At 35.4% G+C, this 15813-nt stretch overlaps 1 long non-coding RNA gene across 4 annotated transcripts in view; it reads right to left on the bottom strand.

Annotated features, from left to right (window-relative positions):
• The window catches only part of LOC148937301 (uncharacterized), a 181268-nt gene that overhangs the window by 27318 nt on the left and 138137 nt on the right, over window positions 1–15813 (bottom strand). For all 4 annotated transcript variants that reach the window (XR_016138494.1, XR_016138495.1, XR_016138497.1 and 1 more), the window contains exon 2: window positions 11770–11889. This is a non-coding gene — a long non-coding RNA (uncharacterized LOC148937301). The remainder of the gene's footprint in view (window positions 1–11769; window positions 11890–15813) is intronic.

The following is a 15813-nucleotide window of genomic DNA, read 5'->3' as shown; positions in this document are numbered from 1 at the left end:
TTGCATTACCTAATCCTGACCATTACACAATTTAAATAATATATATCTAATCTAAGTGACATATTACTTACATAATACATATATATTGTTTATATAAAAAAATTAGATATTGTTTGAAATTGCCCTAAGTAAATCACGCCTGAGTGCGTGACGCGGAACACGCAAAGCGTGCATGGCGATCGATTATCCTACATCATCCGATCGATGGCGCCAGGTAGCTCGTCGCGGAATATCTACCACGCGGAAATAATTATGCTTATTAATTACCTTTCAAGGGCGACGTTGTTTCGTAAATGACGAAACGTAAATGTAGTGATTGGTCGAAAATCATATGCTTCAAGTAGATATACTAGGCCGGTTCTAACGCAAGAGCTCCGAGGGGGGGTGCGAGTGTGCGGGAGGAACGGCGGGCGCGGGGGGTAGAGAGGAGGGGGAAGGCAGGGGCGGTGATCCTTTGAAATGAGCCACGGAGGAATATGATCCGGTAGTTATAAAAACAAATAGATAAACAAATTTGATATAAACAAATAGAAAATTGCGACTCGAAGAACATGATGTCACGGGGGGGGGATAGATAAGATAGTAGCGAAGATGATATAAACAAATAGATAAACAAATAGATAAATAAATAGATAAACAAAGATGATATAAATGAGAAGATAAACAAATTGCGGACACAGTGCGTGAACATGACGTCAGAGGGGGGGCCACCGCCCTACCGCCGCCGCCGACCGCCGCCGCTGTCGCTGCCGACGAGTAAAAAATAAAAAAGGACTCACCAGTTAAGGTTATAAAAAAGTAATCCAAAAAAGAAAACACAAAAAAAGAAAAGAAATGTCAATAATCCAAAAAATATGTCACTTAAAACACACACACACACACACACACACACACACACACACACACACACACACACACACACACGCGCGCACGCACGCACGCACACACACACACACACGCGCACGCGCGCGCGCGCGCGCGCACACACACACACACACACACACACACAAAGTATAACAATAAAAAAGTCACTTAAAATACAAAAGAAAAAATAATTTTATACCTCTGGATTATTCCCGCAGATTAACCCGCAAGGAGGATTTTCACATCCTCGAAATTATCCAGCAGAACTTCATCTTCTGGATAATTTTCCTCTTCCTTCTCATCCTCCGCCGAAGTCATGCAATTGATAAGTTCATATAATTCTAATGACTAATGCAATTGCACAATATTGACGTAAGGGTCATTGGGAACATAATAGATATAATGTTCCTCCGCATCCATCACGAAAGTACTGTTATAATCTGTGTGAATAATATTTATAAATATGTAAAAGCAAAGCGCTCCTCACAAAATTGTTAAAAAATTCTACAAAATCGCTATCATCATCATTATCATCATCATTATCCTTGGGAAGTATTACGGGCACCATTGTCTAACACATCGGGCGATTCTTCGCACACAGGCGATTCTTCACACACCGGCAATTCTTCGCACACAGGCGATTCTTCGCGCACAAGCGATTCTTCGCGCACAAAATTATCGCCGGGTGATGCCATTACGAAGATGTTTCAACGACTGCCAATATGCCATTACAAGACTCATTGCATGAGATTGAACATTTAAAAAACAAAAGATAAAAAAATTTACGTCGTACTAAACATTATATATAAATAAAATAAAAAAAAGACGGGAGAGAGATAGAAGGTATACTTACACAATAGAGATAGAGCAACGAAAAGAGAAGATAAATATATGACAACATAGCGGCGCCATTTTTTTCTAGGAGCCATGAAAGAATGGCTTTTCTTAGAAATCGATGTACATGTCACGGCATATTAAGAAAAGCGTTGATAATCCGATTGCTATGAACAAATTACAAAGATAATAAAAGTTATAGCTAAACAAATAGATAAACAAATTGCGACTCGATTGCAAACGTATGATGACGCTCCGATTTAGACAGAGGGACAAAGAAATTGTTAATAATATTAGGTGTACAAAAAAGTTCTGAGCTTTAGATTTCATACAACCGAAATAACAATTTAAATTTTATATATCTTCCCTTGCAGTTTTAAAGCGTTGACATTTGGCCTTCTAAAATGCCATATGGTTTGACGTTTGATGCACATAACCTCAAAAATCAGTAATGTTCACGATGGTAACAAAAGAGCATATTTGATTTTCCATCCACTTCGCGTTTCATTTGAAGAAAAATGCTGTTGAAGCCACTGCAATGATTTGTGCTGCATATGGAGAGAACGCTGTAAGTCATACTACATGTAAAAGATGGTATAAAAAATTTTGCCAAGGAGATTTCAGTCTTGAAGATGAACCGCGTGCTGAACGCCCTCAAAAGATTGAAACGGACGAATTGCAAGCATTGCTGGATATAAACTCTGCGCAAACTGAAAAGGAGCTTGCAGAACAGCTTGGCGTTACACAGCAAACCATTTCCGTACGTTTATATACGATGGGAAAAGTTCAGAAAGAAGGCAGATGGGTTCCGCATGAATTGTCCGAAGACAACAAAAATCGTCGGCGTGACACTTCACTCACTTTGCTTTCAAAGTTCCAGAAAAAAGATTTTCTGCATAAAATCATTACAGGCGATGAAAAGTGGATTCTTTATGATAACCCTAAACGTAGAAAATCATGGTTGATCCTGGTCAACCTTCAACATCGACGCCAAAGTTCAGTATCCACGCCAAGAAGGTTTTGCTCTGTATCTGGTGGGATTGGAAAGGTGTGTTGTATTACAGTTGTTACAATCGGGTGAAACAATCACGGCAGACCGCTACCAACAACAATTGATCAATTTGAGCGATGTATTAGAAGAAAAGAGGCCATTTACTGGCCAAGGACGTCGTAAAGTGATCTTGCTTCATGACAATGCTCGATCACATGTTGCGAAAGCGACTCAGGACCATATCTTTGCGTTAGGCTGAGAACTTCTCCCGCACGCGGCGTATAACCCAGACATGGCGCCTTCCGATTACTACCTATTCCGGTCGCTGCAGCATCATTTGGCTGATACACATTTCGTGAGATTTGAAGACATATGAAAATGCATTGATGACTTTATCGCTTTGAAGCCGGTGAGTTTCTATCGTCAAGGAATTCGCAAGCTACCCGAAAGATGGCAAAAGGTCGTTGATACAAACGGGGAATATTTCGCTGATTAATATTTTTTTGTTTGTTTTTGAATAATGATTGAATTTTACAAAAAAAAAGCTCAGAACTTTTTTGTACACCTAATATATATAATAAATTGGGCGCGCGAGATCACAGTAGGCGGAAGTCTAATGAATCGAGTGTGAGAGAAAGCCGGTGCGATTGCATACAAAAAATGTGAAGTGTCACATGTATTGATTGACAGGTGTCACTTATAACGGTGATTCTACTTTTGTCTGCTAATTACTCATTTGCGGAAGTATTATCTTATTGAAAGACAAAGTCAGTCATGAGTATATAAGAGTATATAAGTTATAAAAATAATGCATATACATGATGACTCATAGTTTGAATCTTTTTTATATAGCATGCTAAAGAGAAAAAGAAACTTTAACATTGGAGAAGAAAACTGTGATGTGCAGTCGTTATAAAAAAGTTAGATTAATATATCCTGATGACGACTTGTGTTTTTTTTGAAGAGACATTACACCCAGACTCCCCAGCATTTTGTGAAAAGATGCGACCCCCGATTCCCCGACTTCTCGATTTCTCCCAAAATGTTTCTGGAAACGTGCGTATATCAACATTTCAGAGAAATCGCGTATAATATGTTATTAGATGTTCTCTTTCGAAAGGTAGTGGATAAAAACTCTAACGACCTTGCTAAACGACAGCATTCTATAATAACATTTTCTGAAGAACCTGCACTAGCGTGATATAATAGTCAAGAAAAAGGCATAGATTCATATAATTATACTTACAAATCCGATATCGATGATTATTTTATTATGCTGTTTATCAGAACTATGCGCAGAAAGGAAGAGGATCGCGCCATGTGCAAAAAGGAAAAAAAAACAAAGAGATGATCACACCATTACCAATTAATTATTGGATAATCAATTATTTAAAAAATGTAAAGTGTCATGTAAAAAAAAAAATATAAATAGTAGAATAAAAAAAGTTTCACTTTTAAATCATGATGCAATTTCTTTGTCATCTGCATGACCGACACCATGACTGACCTATATTTCTGCCCGACGCGCGATTACTCCGGCAAGATAAACTTCTCGCGGCGCTAAGAAGTGGTACGTCGATCGTTGGAATATTATCAACGTAGTGGAAAGGAAAAAAAAACATAATTGTATCTTGTACCATTGCATGTTTTTAAAACGGCCACCCATTCTACTTGGAATCCTGCTCAATGCTGCTTAACTTCTGTAACAAGATGAAATCTGCAATCTGAAATGATGATATGTGAACACGGAATTTTGACATAAAATAGATCCGGTTAATGAATGTTACTATATTATCATATAAATAGTCTTAATTTTTAAATCTCGATTGCATATGTAATTTTTGTGAATAATTTAATTACATATATAGATTCATGAATTTAAATTATATTTAATAAGAGTCATTTTTATTATGATTGTTTATAGATTGTTGAATATATTTTGTTTATGAATTTGTCAATTATATTAAATATAGGAAATATTTTTCTTATTTATATATTATGGTTAATTAAAAAAGATAGTAATTAATAATGTTATTTTATTATTTATTCATTAAAAATGATTTAAAAATGACAATTAAATAATATATTTATGATAATACACAACAATACATTTATGATAATATTTCGTGAAAAAAATGTTACATTTATTTTATTATACATCGTTTTTAGTACACTGACAAAAAAATGACCTTAAATCATCGTCATAATGACGTCATTTTGCTACTTGAGATACATAGATTTTATAATCTATATATCGAATAATCTTAGTATATTCGATATAATCACAGTACATTCAATATAAATACAGAATATTCATATGATATCATGTACTGCTGAGGTATATTTGATACATTCTGAAGATAACCTTAAGAATATACGAGAAATGATATATCATCAAGATGTCATATGAATGTTCTCTAGTATATTAGGCAACAGTACATATGACCACAGTACTTTCAGTACGAGTGTAGAATATTCGAATGATATCATGTGCTATTAGGGTAGCCGGCATGAATCTTTGAATTGGCTTTACATATTACAAAATCCTTTTGTGCAATTGAAACATAGCACAAAAAAAGTGCGGGATGGTCGATTTCGATAAAAAAATTCACTTTATTCTAGCAAGCAAGCTTATTGAACGTTTTATTGATCTCATAGATCGTTTGTCTTTATCTTTCCTCTGCAACGCCATCTATTGCAAGATCTGTCAACTACAATTACTGCTCTACTTATCATTTTACACCTGCACCAAGTACATATACGCGTACAAGTACGCGTAAAATCATATACTGTTCAAGTCTCAATTTTTTTTCTAAGCTTTCAATCATAAATCCAAAAGTATTGTTTATTCATTTAGTCCGAAGTGCGGGACGCTCATTTTGTATATATGAGCTGTAGAATTTTTGTATTAAGGAAACAAAGATGATGTGACAACTATACGAACTAAAATTAAGTAAATTTTTTAATTTTTTTCTTTTTACTCGTTAAATCGATCGTTTCGCATATTCTTTTTGTGCATATTTTAATTGCCTGAAAGGATTTTGCAATCTGTCAAATCAATAAAAAGTTCTTTGGTGCACTGTAATGTGTCGGTAATTCCCGTCACTTTAGGATTTCCTTAAGTTCAATTCCTTTCGTGCAAAATAAAATTAGACTAGCCTGGCATTTGACGTAGCTCCTCCGAGCGCTGTAAAAATTCAGCTTCAGCCGCTGCACTGCTCGCTTCTCTTGAAGAAGACGGAATCCCTCCTGTATAGAACGAAGAACAGCCTCCAAACTTATCATCTCATCCTCCTTCGACGTGCGCGTGCAAATTCTTTTCCTCGCCATGCGACTCCTTACGGAAGATCCTCGTGCCTAACCGTTCTCTATTGGCCTTTCAATATTTCCCGACGCGACGTCTATTGTCCGCAGACAAGCCCCCAAAAATGTCGCGCTTCCACGGCGGTCACTCACACAACACTCAGTCACGCGACACGCGTAAATAAATGGAGGCCGTTTGTAAAAAAACAAACTTCAATAAGCACAATTAATTACACTGTTCGTGATTACAATCTCGCGCGTCACTTCTCAAAACCGTCCCGCACGAATCTTTGTCGAATTTCTTTAATCAATCAATCAATAATCAATAAACAACGGCGCATTGACAAGGAACGATCTTTTCAACATTACTCGAGGAGCCGAGAAAAGAGGAGCCAACGTCAGGGAGGGACACGATCACACTTCTTTTCACTTTCTGAAAATTATTCTTTATTCGTCTTTCACGCCTTCATGCGTCCTTCGACTCTTCACGTTCACACTTCCCGACCGCACCTTCTCCAACGCCTTCTATTGACAAACTATCAGTATTATCAGTACTATGATAACGGCCGGTATTAGGCTACAACTTGGCCAGCCTGACAAGGATTTGGTCTCCAAATCAAACGTATTATCCACAAAAGGAATGGAACAGAAAAGAAAAACATATTTAATACAAAGTTACGATAATAACAGATAATAACACAGACGCTAATTTTGCTTAGAATTAATCACATACATTAATGGAAAGAATTACATTAATTTAAACCTACATAGAGAACTTACATAGAGAATACATAATAATGAATTTAAAATTTAAACGCATCCTAATATCGCTAATCTAATCATTCCTCAATCACGGACGCATGTTAACGGTCCATACGCCCGTGTATTGCTTTTGGAAATTTTGAAATCCTGGACAATCCGTTATTAGATATCGATCATTTCCAATACATTTTTTATCTTATAAGGACCACAAAATCGAGGTATTAGTTTTTTAAATATCCCCAGGGCACTCTCAAAGTTTTTGATCATAACTAGGTCATCAATCCGATAATTCCGGGGTGCTTTGTGCTTGCTATTATAGTGTTGTTGAGCTTTTGCTAACTGATCTATGGCTTTGCCACAGAGATGATCAATATCCCGAACAGATGGATTGATGTGATTGCTTACAAACTCTTGAATATGATCGGCGCATGAACCTTGCTGATTTATGCCAAAAACTAACTGACTTGGAGTTTGCCCGGTAGATTTATTAACGGTATTGTTGATAGAATATTCGATTTCGCCTAGTAGTACCATTGCTTTCCATTAGCACTGTCGCTTAATTTAGCTATATTGGGATGATTGGGTTAATTCACTCGGCTTGACCGTTAGCTTGTGAAGAACCGGTTGCTATCCTGATATGCTGAATATTCATATATTATATTTATTTATTTATTTATTTATTTTATTCATGGTTATCCGATCACCAATTAAACAATTTGAATATATTTTGTAAAGCGCAATTAGTATAGTGATATCCGCATCGCATAGTATTATCAGCGTCCAGATTGTTCTAAGAATCTACGTCATCATAATTCGCATCCAGAGTCTCGATGTACATGTGCTTTCGCTCATTGTCCAGAAGCAAATTCCACAATCATTGTCGTTTTTTGTGTCCCTTGATATATACAACAGCATCATCGTCGTCATCTTTCGTTCCGTGCACAGTCTTTGTAATCAAGCTCTTAGCTTTGCTATGGAACCGTTCCGTCGTCCCATCGCAATCTATGATGATGACATATCACCCAGCATGTGCGAGACTTGTCAGTACTTGCGAAGAAATGCCACGGTATAGGGCTTGCGAAAATGTAATGAGAGAGAACGGTCCGTTCTCTGAGAGCAGCAAACTCCTTTACGACAAACTGTCCTCCAAAGAGAAAACCTTGCAGATCTACGAACGTTGGTACGATCATGACGAGCAATTCTTCGAGGCTGCGGTTGATTTCGATGTATCGTAGATTTTATTATCTCTCTCTCTCTCATATGCCAGCGATGCTCTTAGATAATCTTGCGTACAACATTGGTCAACGGATTGTACTGAACTGCGATCATGTATAATGAGACAGTACGCGGTGGTATTCATCGTTCTCCTTAGTCTCAAATTCCAATCTTACATCCATGGTTGCACTCTTGATCGATTCGTTTTGTCGAGAACACTCGATGATTACGAATGGATCGTTATGTAGAAAAGACGGTGAGACTCGACTCGAGATACATGTCCATAATAACCCTTGCAGAAAGGCGCGTACGTTTCGTACAACACGGACCATCTGTCGAAATCCAGATTCATATCGTCGTACGGGTAACATTCTGAGTTCAGATAGAGTTTCACATTAGTCAAGTTGCAGTCGTCGAATCGACTCGTGTCCAAGACGTTTTTTTGACCTGTTTGTAGAGCGAAGATGACGTATCGCGGCTTCTCGAACTGAAGAGCGAGTCTTGATTCGTGGATCTTGATGACCCACAAATGCTTAGTTATACACTGTAACAGTGAAAATTCGTACAGATCCCACGAGCAAAAAACCATGCTCAAATATCATCCGCTTTCCAAAGTGTGCAGCATCGATAGTTTTTTTTATCTCAATAATGCTTAATAACATATGCGGCATTGTATCTTGAATAAGTTGAACACAGGACCCAACGCCGAATTTCCCATCAGTGTCGGTCCACAATAAGTATTTAATCTTTAAGTCGTAAGAAATTGACCAATCATAGTCGATTATTCTTTTCATATTTGATTATAATTGGTCAATTTCTTACTTCTTAAAGCTTAAATCACCTATTGTGGACCGACACTCAGGCAATTGTTGTCGTTACGCGATCGTATCAACTCGTGACGAGCATTGATTACCACGCGTCTGTAATCCTCGCAGAATCCCAACAGTGCGTAAAGAGGTACGCAAAAGATTAAAATATCCATCCGCGTTAGTACCCAGCCGGCATTCCTCAGAATTACGCTTCTATCGGATGACGTCGTTACGTAGTGTTTGAGCGCGTTAGTTATGCTCACGTTTCTGTTACGATCAATCTCCACGCCATCGAGTTCGTATCGAATTTCATCGAACATAAACGCAACAAAATTATTTCCCAACATCACATCAGATCCGTTGACAACTCTGTTGTAATATACGTATATATGTGTATCATTGTATTGTTGACGTGTTATTCTAAACACGTTATTTGCGATAAATATCATCACATGCCTCGGTAGTCGAAGGGATAAGATGCCTGCCCGGTAAGCAGAATCCAGGTTCGATTCTTGGCTGAGGTGATATTTTTTCGCAAAATAATTACGAGTTTTCACGACTGACTCGTGGTCGGGCCCCGCCGTAACGCACACCCTCCCTTCTTATTTGGGAGTTAGTTTTCCCTCGATATATAGAAAGCTTTGTATGGCAACGTGTACAGATCCTGTTGCTGTATGGGTATTCTTATCTCATCGCTGTACCCGAATGTTATATTGGCGAACGCGTTGTACGCATGAGTCTCAATCTTGACGATGCGATCGTCAAAGATTGGCTCGTCTTCGATGTTTAGGATATCAGTCACAAGTTGCGCACCGCGAATCCTAAAGCTTGTAAAAATTTAACATTCGACGCGTTGAGTTTCTTCCTCTTCTTGATGCAACCGGATGAGTATTGTCGATTGTATTGTTTTCATTGTAAAAGATGCGTTATCTTTCTGCGTATGTTTTGCTTCGTTCAACACGAGCATCTCAAATGTCACGCTCGCATTGATCGCTGTCGCCGTCGTACGTGCAATTTGACAGTGATCTCTTCTCCTCTGAAATCGAGCAATCGTCCATTCTGATCAACAATGCGTATCGTTAGCTCCGTACGATGACTAGCAAGTAAATGATCTGCATCGGCCTTTCCGATATTTTATATTCTGGTGGCACGCTCGGTGAAAATTCGTGTATCATGTGCACACTTTTGTCGTTGCTATACCCGCCTGCGGTCACATTGCATTCTACACGGATAATTATTTACATTCATTACATTGATCGTCCTATTCATACCACCTTCGCGGTTGCAGTATATGCTTCGAGAAATCTAGCAGCGATCTAATGTTATTGTTTGTTAAAGTTTATTCTGAAGGCGCATTTCATACCCAAATAAGAAGGGAGGGTGTGCGTCACGGCGGGGCCCGACCACGAACCAGTCGTGAAAACTCGTAATTATTTTGCGAAAAAATATCACCTCAGCCAGGAATCGAACCTGGATCTCCTGCTTACCGGGCAGGCATCTTATCCTTTCGACTACCGAGGCATGTGATGATATTTATCGCAAATAACGTATTTAGAATTACACGTCAACAATACAATGATACATATATATATATATTACAATATACATATATACATGTATTCTTTCGAATCCCCACGACCGGTACTCCAGATCGTGTTGTAATTTGCGCGGAGTATTATCGGGTATTCCCCAATCTCGTCATCGGGCGCGTCGCGTCGCAGTCGTTTCCGTAAAATTTCAAAAATTCGTCTCAAAAATTCATTTATGGCCTGCAGTTCGTACGACCCCTCAGGAATCGTAATTTCTGTGTCATCTTTGCCAAAATAAAATGTATTGTTTGAAACGTTTACATTATCGTGTGATAAATTTCCAAAATTGTTAGACTAAGCTCGTAGTCATCGTCACTCAAATCTATGGCTGGAAAATAATTTGCCGCGAGAACGCTGCTCTTCCCGCTCAGCGTAAGCGTCAGCGACATGTTGGAAAAAATGTGGCGAATTCAACAAATACTGAGATGTCGCGGCATTTTGTCGGACTTTATGAATTCACGCGCATCGACCATTTGGAGAAATCACAGGCACAGCTGTCGCTCTGATCGTAAGTCTGGTAGGACGTTCGATTGTACTCTATCGTCGTAATACTGTTTCCGAAATATCATACTAGTTTTTTGGGCGGTCGAAGATTACCGAAACTGTTGAAATACACGACACGATCATTTCTCTTCGCATATGCTACTCAATGAGTACCGGGACCAATCGTGTCGTCCAGATTTACGATATCGCTCTCCTTTCAACGCGCGCCGTTAATCGGTAACGCGTTACGCATGAAAACACACATTTAGACACAAGATTAATTTTGTAATATAATACTTGAATTGAAATAGAACAATTCTTGAGTATAGAGATATGTATCTTGAATTTTTATTTATTAAAAGATATAATTGGCGTTAATACTTGATAATAAAATTGATTGAAAGGTATACACTTTGCATACACTTGACTTTTTTAATTTTTTTATAAAAAATAAGTTTCCGATTGACTAACTATCCGCGCGGAGCAGTGAGACCGTTTTAATTTAATTTTATAATTATTAATGTAAAAAGAAAGTGATTCTTAACTTCCCCCAATAGACTTTCAAAATGAACAATTAAGAATGAAAAAGTTAATGAAAGTTTGATGAGATTTTTCTTACACTTATATATTGTCAATTAAAGTAAGGCTCAATATAATAGTGCATTTACCCGAGATATCTTATAAATGTTACAGTATCAATCATATTTCAATATTATACGTCTATGATGTTATTTAACATACGAGTTATGTAATAGATGTCATTTTATTTTACACTAGCCTCAGATTTTAAGGCCAGACTCTAAGGACTCTAGAGCATGAATGGGCAATCAAAGTTATATATTCATCTCGACGGTTGATAGATCGATCGGCCCATCACAGTCTGCAACCCATATCTACCTCTGTGGGTAATATTACTCACCTGTCCTTCTCCATAACGTTAATTTTGCTGGAGTCCTTAGATGGGGTCTTTGGGATCCTTGACATTCTTGAGGTTTTTGATCCTTGGGACCAGTGGAGTCCTCCATCCCTAGATAGATTCCTGTAACAAAAAGGGAAGGTTGAATTATTTAGTCAAAGGAGAAAGATAACCGGAATAGGAAGGAATTATTTTTTGGACAAGACTGGCATAGATTTTAAAGTTGTGCTTATGGAGTCCCGGAGTTCGTACTGCTAAGGTCAGAGAGGGGACTTTTAAAAGGAATAGGTTTTAATAGGAATTCTCGGATAGCTGGGAGAGTCCCACTCTACCACAAATGGCTCCTTCTGTGGTATGCATAAGGTGCATTTCCCCTTCTCCGTAAAAAAAGTGTACCATCCGGAATTACCCAGTCGGATTTATACCTCTTTTGTGTTCGAAGGAAAATCAGAAGATGATCCAGTCAATGAAGGCAAGATCGATCGATTGGTGATCCAACCAGTTGAGTGTAAATGATTAGATTCATAAGTAACTAATTGTTCGGTGAGCAGATTGCATTTCAAAATCCATCGAAGAAGAGATCATGTAACCTTGGAAAAGGTTGATGTTGATTTTCTGATTATAAGAACGCAAATATTTCATGCAGCTAATTTTCCGCTGCGAATGATTTTTAGTAAGTAACGAGTAATTCTCCGCGAATAATTTGCTGCAAATAGTTTGTAAGCATCTCATTTGTATAGTTGCATCTCAACAATACTAAAATATTTTTTTATATATAAAGCTTTAAAGTGCTCTTAATTGTTATATATTTAATAAATATAGAATAAATCATTAATTACTCAAAAAGCACAAAGTCGACTGTTAGTCGACTATGAGTCGGCAGAAGAAGTCTAAAGTCGACTTTAAAGTTAGATTAAATGTTAATTTATAACCGACTAATAGTCGAAATATCCCAATTATAGTTGACTTTATAAGTCAGCCATATCAATCGACTTAAAATCGACTTTATGACAACTGTGAGCCGACATTTTTTACTTGGTTATGGCGACTTAGGCTGACTTATGGCCGACAATAAGTCGACTTTCATATAATGTTATGAATCCACATTGATTAGATTATGATGATTACATCGACTTTTAGTCGATAATAAGTAAACTATTATTTAATAAATAAGTTTTACGCAACTTTTAAGCAATATTCATAGTAATATTAATAATGGTATTATATAATAAAAAATTAAATGCAATTCTTTTTACAAAGCTTTTTATTATAAAAATGAAACGTTTCAAATATCAACATTATAAATATAAACTTTTATATTATGATACTTTCAAATAGACAGAGAAGACAGCACAGGCACCAGAGAGCAGAAAATCGTAATTGCCTCCTTTGAATCCGTTCTGTAAAAGCAAATTGAAAATTAAATAGCAAACATTTTTATATAGATATGAAAAAACGTGAAATTGTAGTGTTAATTTATGAAAGCATTTACCTCTGAACAGAGAAGACAGCGCAGGAATTAGAAAATCGCAATTGTTCCTTTGAATCTCGTATTGGATTCCGAACTTAGTTTTATAAAATCTGAGATATCTCTGCGAGATAATTTATTATCGGGGTGTAATTGTCCTCTCTGCAGTCTAACCTGCATCCATCGAGAAAATAAGACCATCATCTCTCTGGAGTACCGATCGTGGGGATTCGAGAACACATGTATATATGTATATTGTAGTATGTATACATATATGTGTGTGTATCATTAAAAATTGTTGACGTGTTATTCTAAACACGTTATTTGCGATAAATATTATCACATGTCTCTGTAGTCGAAAAGATAAGATGCCTGCCCGATAAGCAGGAGATCCAGATTTGATTCCTGGCTGAGGTGATATTTTTCGCAAAAATAATTATGGATTTTTACGACTGATTTGTGATAGGGCCTAGGCGTTGTGGCACATGCTCTCTCTTCTTATCCTCTTTTTATAAAACTAAGATTACCAAATATAATTATTAAGATAATAAAATTGAATTTGAATCTGTTCTGTAAAAGTAGATTGAAAATTAAATATATATTTTTCAGCAAATATTTTTCTACATAGATATGAAAAGAACAAAATTGTATTATTAATTTATGACAACGTTAATCAAAAAGTATCAAAAAAAGATAATATTATTTTATTAATTTTACAATTTTTACAACGTAACTTCAAATTTTGAAAAGCACTAATTTTTCGAGAAATTAACAAATATCCGAAAAAATATTTTTTAAATGTATTTTTAGTAACATTTTCTAAATTTATTTTATAGTTTCCATTAATAAATAAATAATATCAAAAAAAAGAAAATTACCTTGGATTATATCGCTGGTCACATCAGTCACATTTTACTAATATCGCGCGTAGCATCACTACATAATCTAATGTGAACACCGGATAGAAATCGAACAAACTCAGAAAGAATTATACTAGCGCTTAATGGTGCGTTCCACTTAACGCTGGCAATATTGACTTGGCATCAAATATAAATATCAAATTAGAATTCTTATAATTTTATAACGCATCTATATAATTAAAAATAAATTTGATAATATTAGTCAACTAAAAGTCTAACATAAAAAGTCGACTTTAATATCCTCGAAAATAGTTGATTTTAAGTCGACTTATTGTAAGACAAAGTCGACAAAAATCATTACAGAAACAGTTGGCTAAACGTCGCTTTACAAGTCGACTTCACATCGACTAAAAAAACGACAATTAGACAAACAGTCATGTGTGCTATATGGGATAGTAACAAAATTTTTTTATAAGTGCTGAGCTGTACGTATGTTAAGAGGGATGAAATTCCCCTTAAAAGAAATGAGTTTTTTTCTTTTAAAGGAAATGTCATCAAAAGTATAACAGATAGATAAAAAAACTTTTATACAAAAGTTGAATCGTTTCAAGAGTACTTTATAAAGAAAATACAAATTTTTTAAACTATTTTTTAAATTTCTCCCATCACTTCATATCTTTTAATTTTGAAATCTTTTATGTCCGTTTCCTCCAACGTGGTTCAAAATTTGAACCGAGTTTAAACTCCGATCAATGACATTTTGCGTTCCACCAAGTTTTTTGTACAAGTTCAAGTCAGTTAAACGACGTTTATTCTGAACGCTCATTTTTGGCCGGTTAACAAGTTTGAAGCGTTTAAGCAGAAGATAACGCAAAACATATATGCATATATCAGTATTTGAGGGTATATTCAGTATATTATTTTATTAAACAAACTATATTCATCGTTGAATAATTAAAAGCTAGTACAGTAAATAAATAAAGTAACATTTATGACAAATTAATTTATTATTTATTTATGACAAATAAATAAAACTTTCTTTTGATCTTATTTTTATTGCAAAATGAGTAAAAATTAAAACTACTTTTTATATATATAATTATATATAAGGCTATGAGTACAACAGTAATTTATAATAAATGCAAGTAATAGTAGTTTATAATGAATGTAAGTAATGTAAGTAATCCTGGTTTTATCTTTGGTTATTCAAAAATATACCTATGATAATAGGAAAATTAAAATAAACACATTTTTTGAAAATAAATAAAAATAAAATTGTAAATGAAATTAAATTTTGCTTTAATTTACGAAAATAATAAAAATTTAAGAACTTTTTATCTATAAAGAAAGTATTTTATATATATATATATATATACTAGTATATATTTATAACATTTTTAATCTTCGCTGTTCTTTTTCTAAAATAAAAGTTTTTAACTCTTATTTCTTTATCTCATTATTTATTTATTATCTTGTTTTTAATTCTTTCTGTAATATTTCAACTAATATAATAATATTGCAACTGTAATATTGCAACTTTTCTTTTTGTAATTGCATTTTTAAAATTTTAATTTCAAGTTCATGTTTTTCTTTTACATTATTCATCATTATATTTATTAACTTTATTTTTATTATCCATTAACAAATTAATCAACGTTCTTTTTTTTATATTCCTTTTTTATATTTCGTCATGAAGTTGGAGATTATTTGGAGTTTTTT

Source organism: Pogonomyrmex barbatus, unplaced genomic scaffold (assembly GCF_055798465.1).
Source record: "Pogonomyrmex barbatus isolate J1 unplaced genomic scaffold, ASM5579846v1 scaffold15, whole genome shotgun sequence".
Taxonomy (NCBI): domain Eukaryota; kingdom Metazoa; phylum Arthropoda; class Insecta; order Hymenoptera; family Formicidae; genus Pogonomyrmex; species Pogonomyrmex barbatus.
The sequence above is the reverse complement of the archived record's forward strand: the minus strand, read 5'-3'. Positions and strand labels throughout refer to the sequence as shown.